Source organism: Olea europaea, unplaced genomic scaffold, assembly GCF_002742605.1.
Source record: "Olea europaea var. sylvestris unplaced genomic scaffold, O_europaea_v1 scaffold901, whole genome shotgun sequence".
Classification (NCBI taxonomy): domain Eukaryota; kingdom Viridiplantae; phylum Streptophyta; class Magnoliopsida; order Lamiales; family Oleaceae; genus Olea; species Olea europaea.
Window position 1 is genome coordinate 229922 of NW_019267483.1, and position 8832 is coordinate 238753.

The following is an 8832-nucleotide window of genomic DNA, read 5'->3' on the forward strand; positions in this document are numbered from 1 at the left end:
CAAACCCTATATTTAAGAGTTTAGTTCATGATGGAGAAGAAAAACGCAATGAAATACAAACTAAAGTGCATGGAGAAGAGAAAGATAAGAAAAAACTCAGTTTGCTGCTTGATTTCTTTTCCAAATCAGGTCAATCTTCTCTCAATTGGTGCTTCCTTTGCCTCTTTCCTCTTCAGCCATCTAACCCCATTCATCTAGGTCTTCTCAATGGTTAGGGTACGATTTTTGGGCTGAGAAATAATTAAAAATTCGAACCGCGATGTAGTTACGAACTGGCGCCGCGGCACCCAAGTCTCACGCCGTGGCGCCAGTGCTACTGCTCCTGTTTCCTCTCGTTGGGCGTTGTGGCGCCAAGCCCACTGCTGGCTTATTGGTTTCTTTTGGGTGTTGTGGCGCTCATGGTACTGCCGTGCAACACTCTATTCATTTTCCAAGCCTATTTTTCATTCCGATCTTCTTCACTACTTGCTTATTCATGCTTCATTTCAATGATCATCATTTTTGCTCATCACAAGCTCCACATTGTGGTATTTTCTCAAGAGTTGTCCAAACTACAAAACAACACGAACACACACATCAAAACGTTCAAAAGTACTCAATAACAAATCAAAAAAATGATGTAGAAGCTTTAGTTTAATGAGTGAATTATACTCATCAGTTTCACTCCTTATATTAATTCCAACCCAGATTATAAATATAAACTAAATATTTCAACACTTATATTAATTCTAAGTCAAATGATAAATATTAATTAAATTGGTAATAAGGGCTTTGTTGATGAAAATTAAAAATTGTAAAGAAAAAAATCAATTGAATGTTAGTCATTGAATTTTCGTGTGTTAACTTATTTTTTATTCATTGATTGTCCTCATTAATATATTAATGGAACCTTTAAAATATTAGTAACCTCAATTAAATAATAACTTTATAGATGAATTGTAACGTAAAGCATAAAGATTAAAAATTGATCTGTTGATAAAAAATAAAAACGCATTGCATGAATTATAATGTAGGTCATGAAGATTTATAAGGGTTTTGTTGATGAAAAATAAAAATTGATTCATTGGTGGAAAATAAAACTTGTAAGAACAAAATGGTTAATTGAATGGTAAGTCACTAATTTCTTTTCTTCTTCTTCTTCTTCTTTTTCTTCTTCTTCTTGATATAATTGAATGTTAGTTTCACTCCTTATATTATTATATTATATTAATTCTAAACCAAATGATAAATACTAATTAAATTGGTATTCCAATTATGAGGGTATAGTGTGCATATAGTTAAATATGCAGAGATAAATTTGGTATATAAAAGTTTCTCCACCATCCCCACTTTTTCCAATTATGAGGGTATAGTGGGCATATAGTTAAATATGTAGGGATAAATTTGGTATTTAAAAGTTTCTCGACCATCCACACTTCTAATATATTATAGATTAATTAATTCAATATGATTTTGGTTATCTAGTCCCAGTCGTGTGGGACACTCGTGGGGAAAACTGGTGTTTATTTTGGAAAAAATTATTGCATTTTCGACAAAAAATCTACTAATGCATTGTTGTAGTTGAAAATTTAGCTGTAGATTCACCAGAGAAGATGGTGGTTATGGGGATTCGAATGACTAAAATAAAGACTGACCGCCTCGACAAAAAAAAATGCCTGAACGCCTTGGGTTTCGTCGAAGGTGTTGATTTCTATGCTGAGGTTGGGGAGAGATGGATGAAGATGGAATGGAGAGATGGTGGAGTAGATTGCAATTGATCCGTATTTTTTGCCTCACCTTGTCGCCTCTATGAAAGGTTTGTGAGACTGGAGAAATAATGGGAACGAAATTTGGGCTAGGTTGCCTCGGACGTTTCCTTTAATAAGATAAATATATTTAAATTTTGTTCAATCAAATAATAACACTTTAATGAAATCAAATTGAAGTATAAATACTCGAAACCCCTTTAAATCTAGGCCAATTGGTCACAAGCTAGGGGTGGCAACGGATCGATTCGACCCTTAGATACCCGAGCTTAACTCGTTTCAAAACTCGATTCGATCTTTCGACTGATGGGCCTTATAGTCAAGTCGAGTCTTTCATGAGTCGGACCCTTCTTAAAAAATAATAAAAATTTTGAAACCTCCTCCTTTTTTCTGACTCGAAATTGGTCAGTTTTAACGTAAACGAAGTTAAAATTATACGAACAATATATCAATTATACACTTTTTCTCAAAGTAATAATAATAATAATAATAATAATAATAATAATAATAATAATAATAATAATAATAATGATGAAACAATAAATATATATTATGAAGTCTAATAACTCAATTTTTGAAACCTTCAGCTATTAATTGTTAACTTATGGTTGACTTCATTCGCAATGTTTTGATTATAACAAACAAGATTAATATTATTTCTAACATTTAGTTTGAGTGATGATAGTCCAATGTTAAAATATATCAAACATTATATGTTGCACTCAAAATGAATATCAAATTGGAAGTTGCTTATGCATTCAAGTCAAGTTATTCGAAACGATAGCTTAAAAGATAAACACCAAGAAAAGTCAAGATCGAAGTCAAGCATTGAAGACCAATGACAAGAAAGATAAAGATCAAAAGTCCAAGAGCAAAACATGGAAGAAACTTTGAAGTAAGATCAAAGACTAGACATTTCAGATCATATGTAAAGATATAACACTTTGATCCTTAGTAATGGATGATAATGACTCAAAAATCATTTTGTGCACGAAAAGTCATTGTTCATCACCACTTGCACAAAATGTTTTAATCAAAAATAAGATTGACTTTCACTTTGATCCTTAGTAATGGATGATAATGACTCCAAAATGATTTTGTGCATGAAAAGTTATGTTCATCACCACTTGCACAAAATATTTTAATCAAAAATAAGATTGACTTTTCAAAGTCATACTTGAACTTGGATCATAATTCTAAAAAAAATAAAAAAAAAGTCAACAGTCAACCGAACGTCCTATTCGCCAAAGGTCTTTTTTTTATCGTTGCATAACGGCTAGTTTAGTCGTCCAGTTGCTAGCAAACTTCTGGTTGGGAATAACTTTTCCGTTTTGATTTCTATAAATACCACTACACTTCCATTCTTCACAACAACTATGAAGAGAGATTTCTAATGAGATATATTTGTGAAAAATTTTCGTTGAGCTTAATTTTTATCTTTATTTCATTTATTTCTCCATAGTAAAAGTTTTGATTGTTGAATCAAATTTTTTGAATAATTTCCTTCATCAAAGTTTTACATATCTCTTTGTGCTTCCCCTTAAGATTTGCCTAAATCTTTCTACATCATCATATTGAAAACTTTGATTGCTAAATCAAATTTCTTAAATCAATTTCTCTCATCAAGTTTTTTATCTCTCTTTGTTCTTAACTTATTTATATCAATTTTGAAAGAAAGATATATATATATTTTTAAGAAGATCTTTGCACTTATATTTCATAAACTTTTCAACTTTTTCATATTGAAAACTTTGATTGATTGAATCAAATTTGTAAAATTATCATATTTATCAAAGTTTTCTATCTCTCTTAGTGCTAAATTTATTACACTCATTCATTAAAGAGAGATATTTCTTGAGAAGATCCTTTTGAAGTTACAAGTATTTACTTCATCTTCTTCTCATTGAAAAACTTTGATTGATTAAATTAAACTTGTAAAAACATTATATTCGTCAAATTTTCTCATTTCTCTTTTAGTACTTGATTTATTATAACCATTCATTAAAAGAGAGATATTTCTTGAGAAGATTATTTAAATTTACATTGTATTTAATTCTTCTTCATCTTCTCATTGAAACACTTTGATTGATTGAATCTAATTTTTTAATTGTCATTTTCATCAAAGTTTTTTCATCTAACACTTGAGCTATCATTTGTTACTATTCATTGAAGTGTTAGCCTCTCTTAATACTTAATTTATTTCGTATTATTTATCAAGAGGGGATTTTATCGTAAAATCACTTTGATAAAGTGTGGGTCGTGTTGAGGTCTCGAAAATCTCAACATTGTGTATGGATTGGTGCTCATTATTATAAGTCACCCTGTGGATCATATTGAGGTCCCGTAAAACTCAATAGTCTGGGTCGTTTTAAGGTCCCGTAAAGCTTAACTTTGTAAAGAATCGGTGCTCCTTGTTTGTAAGTCACTGGAAGCATTGTAAAGGGTTGTATTGCACCATAAGTCAATCAACATAGTGAAAATGCCTTGCTCGTGCTAGAAAGTTTGGTAACGGAGAACGTAGATCATTGCTTTAGATCGAACCTCCACAATTATATCGTTTGCATTCACTCTCCCTTTTATTTATTGCTTTGATACTTGTACTTGTTATTTGAATTTATCAATTTAGTCTTTACTTACTTTCTTATTTGTGCCTATTTGTTTAATTGACATATTTATTATCATATTGGTTTATATCTAGAATTAATTTTGAAAAAAGTTTTAAAAACCAATTCACCCCCTATTGGTTAGTCATTCCTGGACTTTTATTAATCTGTCCATTTTATCTCGAATCTAGAGATCAATGTCTTCTCGATCCTTTAAATACATAAAATTTTCTTATATATTTTCTTCATATTTTGATCTGTAACCAGATAAAACATGTCACAAGACTAAAGCATACTTTAATGCTACACAATTGATATAAGATGTGTTAGTGAATCATAAGCTATAATAGAAACAATTAAATATTAGCATAATTTGTTTTCCACTGCCTAAATATGTATAAAATAAAATAAAATAATCTATTTTCCTCAAACTAAAATACTAAGCATGCCGTGAGCAAAATCCAAACTAATTCTATCTTTACAATAACCAAGGTAACTCCATAAATAGTTGTCTTCATGTGACGATAGAGTAGTTCTTACTACAAGGGTTTCGTCGAAAGTTTCCACCATTCTTTTCAACATATATCCCATACATCTCATATAAAATTTATTCTAGGTTATCATGTCTAATTGGAAAATGCAAAAGTTAAATTTTTTTTTGAAATTGCATTTACAATATGTATGGTACCATTTAAATTAAACATAAGGTTCGTTATCGAAAGTAAAGGAAACAACACAGGTAATTCCTATCAATATTTTCTAAACTTCGCTTCTATTGCTACTTAAATATAGCTGTGTAGATTGCAAACACTTTATGATGTCTTCCCATACTTGCCTTGGGATCCTCATTGGCCGCATTGCTCCCGTATATAGGTGGGCATGTCAACGAGCTGAAGCTCGAAGCTCGAGCTCTGTTCGAATAAAAATGGTTCGGGTTTTTTTTTGTTCGAGCCAAGTCGAGCTTTTGCTCTGTCAAAAAATTAAGGTTCGACCTGAACTTTTCGAATCAAGTGTTTTAGCGAGCTAGTTTGCTTTTTTTGAATTCGTGACAAATCTGATATTTTTTTAGAGAATTTAAAATTTATGTTATTTATACGAATTTTTACCTCATATTTATAGGCAAAAAAATATATCCATTTCAACCATATTTGAATTTGCAATTTGAAATATAGTCGAAGCAACTATTATTGCAGGGCAGCTGCATGTAGCTGTTGGCAACTGTTGCCTGAATAGGAAGCTATTAACAACAACTATAATAGCTGTTTGCTGAGGTAGCTCGAGCCTACTTCCCAAAATGGGGCTCAACCCAAGCTTCGGCTTGGTTCTTCCAAGTCACGAGCTAAGTCGGCTTAGGCTTCTGAACACCTGAGCTTGCGAGCCAAATTTACATCTTTATATATAGGCCTTGAAATTTTTCTATCTTCGCATTTTTTGTCCATCTTTTGAGAATGTAACAAGAAGGAATTTTCATAATATTCTTTGAATATAGAATTTTAAGAGTGTATGTCAAAAACGTTTTCCAATAGTGGTAAGTTTGTACTATATCACCTTCCATTCTTTACTGGATATCTACATGGTACAATCATAAGTCTTGCCTAATTCAATTTCGAATAGTTTGAATGGGGTATTATATTATTAGATTTGTGGCCCAAATTCGGTTGATTTTTTTTGTTTTTTTTAAATATTTTTTTTATTCCACCCATTTTTTATTGGAAAAATATTGTTTTGTTTATTCTATTTTATACCATTTTCATCTTTAAAAATATTTTTAGGATTTTGATATGTCCCCTATATATAATTAACACTTCTTTACATCCTGATTTTATTACAAAAATTAGAATAATTGTGAGAAACACAATTGTTGAAATTATTTCTTCATTATAGTTGAATAAAATCTCCACTTCCTTTGCAGATTAAATTTTTTTCTCTGTGTTCATCTTGTTGTTGTGATCTATACCTCATATTGTGTCTTGTAACGTCATTCCATCCTTAACAAGTGATATTAGAACTTTGGTTTTTATTGATTTATTCGAGGTTCTTGTTCTTAATGACAATCATGAAGCACGATATTCCACTTTTGGATCGCAGTACTACATTCCCAATATAGCAGGTGAAGATGCAAGTTGTACTCAGCCAAATGAATTTGGATGAAGCATTCTTGAAATTTGATAAGATGCCCTCACTTGGTAGACGGAGGAGAGACAACACAAGTAATCGAAAGGCACTTTTACAAATTAATCTTCATCTTTCGAATAACATTATTCAGGACGTTTGAAAAGAGAAAATGATAGCTACATTGTAGTTGAGGTTGGAGCAATTGTGCATGACTAAGAGTCTAACTAGCAAATTGCACCTGAAGCAATGTTTGTATTCTTATCGCATGGTAGAAGGCGAATTGTTGAAAGATCGCCTAGTTCTTTTTAAGAAGATCGTCGTTAATTTGGAGGTTTTAGAGGTAAAGTATGATGAAGAAAATTTGGCTTTAATTTTTTTGTGTTCATTATCCGATTCGTTTATTTCGTGATACTCTCACCATTGAAAATGCACATGATGCTTTGTTTTAAAATAAGAAGATGAAGCATCTGGTTGGATCTAACACTAGATATGGAGAAGGCTTTGTTGTTATGGTGGTCACAAAAGGGACAAGTTGAAATCTAATTTCAATAATTGAGTTTGTAGTTATTGCAAAAAAGAAATGGCACATTAAGAATGATTACAAGAAATTCAGAATAAATGAAATTTGGCTGCAAATCAGAAGTGAAAGTAATAAAAAACTACAAGTGAAGCTGATGTCGCAGAAAACTACTTGAGTGATTAGGATATGTTCACTATCTATGACAGCGAGGCCAAACTTGACGAGAATTGAATTTTGGATATGGTTTGTGCTTTTCATATCTGTCACTATCTGGTTTTGTTTTCAACATATGAAATATTTTTGACAGGTCGTGATCATGGAAAACAATGCACCTTGTCGGGTAGCTAGTATTGTTAGAGTCATTTAAGTTGATGGATGGGACAATTAGAACACTTGATTAAGTTCGACTATTCTAGATTTGAAGAAAAATCTCATCTTGTTGAGTACTCATGATTCAAAAGGGTACAAGTTTTTTGGTGAAGGTGGAGTTTTGAAGGTTTGCAAAGGTGTACGTGTTGTATTGGAGGGGCCGAAAAATTCCCAGTTATACGTCTTGCAATATTGTGCAAATTCGTAAAGCAATCATCAAAGGTTTAGTATTGTCGTGAATATTCAATTTGATACAATATTATTGGGATTTGGTTTGAGATCCATGTTGAAGAATACAGCTCAATTGAGTTCGAAGGACATGGGCAATGTCACTTTACCACCACCTATGGTGACATCATGTCCAATAGCTAGAGACAGACCCAATGAAGATAGCTACGGGGATGCTAATTTTGTTGCACGTTCTTTAAATGTATTTGAAGATATTGAAACTAACAAGGGGGCCTTCTACAAAAGCATTTGGTGTTGATTCTATTTCACGGTTTGTTTTGGTCCTGTTTGGTAAATTTTAAATTATTTGTGATTTTTGGTTGATTCCAAGGTAATTCCACATAACAATGCTTCAATTCAGTTCATTTATACTAGTTAAATATCATGGAAGAGATGGAGACTTTTTGATTCGTTGGAGAAGTTAGTTTGGTTCTTGTTAAAGAGTTTCAGTTCATTTCGTGCAGTCTAACTTTTTCTCCGAGAAATTTTAGAGCTTCATTCGTTGGTGTGGAATTTGTGTCGAGGTGGAGATTGTGAATTTGTGACCCAAATTCGTTGAATTTTTTTTGGAAAATTATTGTTTCTTTTATTTCAAGTATTTTTATTGGAAAAATATTGTTTTCTTTATTCCGCACGTTTTTAATACTATTTCCATCTTTAAGAATATTATTAGGATTTTGGTATGTCTCATATGTAATTGGCTCTTCTTTACAAGCTAATTTTATTATAGAAATTAGAATAATTATATGAAACGCAATTGTTGAAATTCTTTCTCCATTATAGTTGAATAAAATCTCCAACTCATCTACCAAATGAAATTCTTGTCTGTGTTCATCTTCTTGTTGTGATCAATATTTCATATCATAGTATATAATCTCGTTCCATCCCCAACATATATAGTTGCTGCTTTTTTTAAGATTGCAATATCAAGTGACAATGATATTTTACTTTGAGTTGCTCTCATATCAGCCTTTAGCTCTTTCATATCATTGATGCTCAGTCAACCTTTGAAAATGATGGAAAAACTTCGATAGATCATATTTGTAGCTGACATAACTTTTTACAAAGCTATTTACACTTTCACTATGTTGAGTTGTGGTCGTGCCCGCATAAAAAATGTATTCCCTACCATAGACTTATGCCCCTTTTTGCTTGAAACTGAACATTGGCTTCAGTCTGTCATTATTCTGAAGGTCATACTTCTCAAGCATCGTAGGCCCAGCTTGCAAAAATTCTTCTTCTTCTTCTTCAT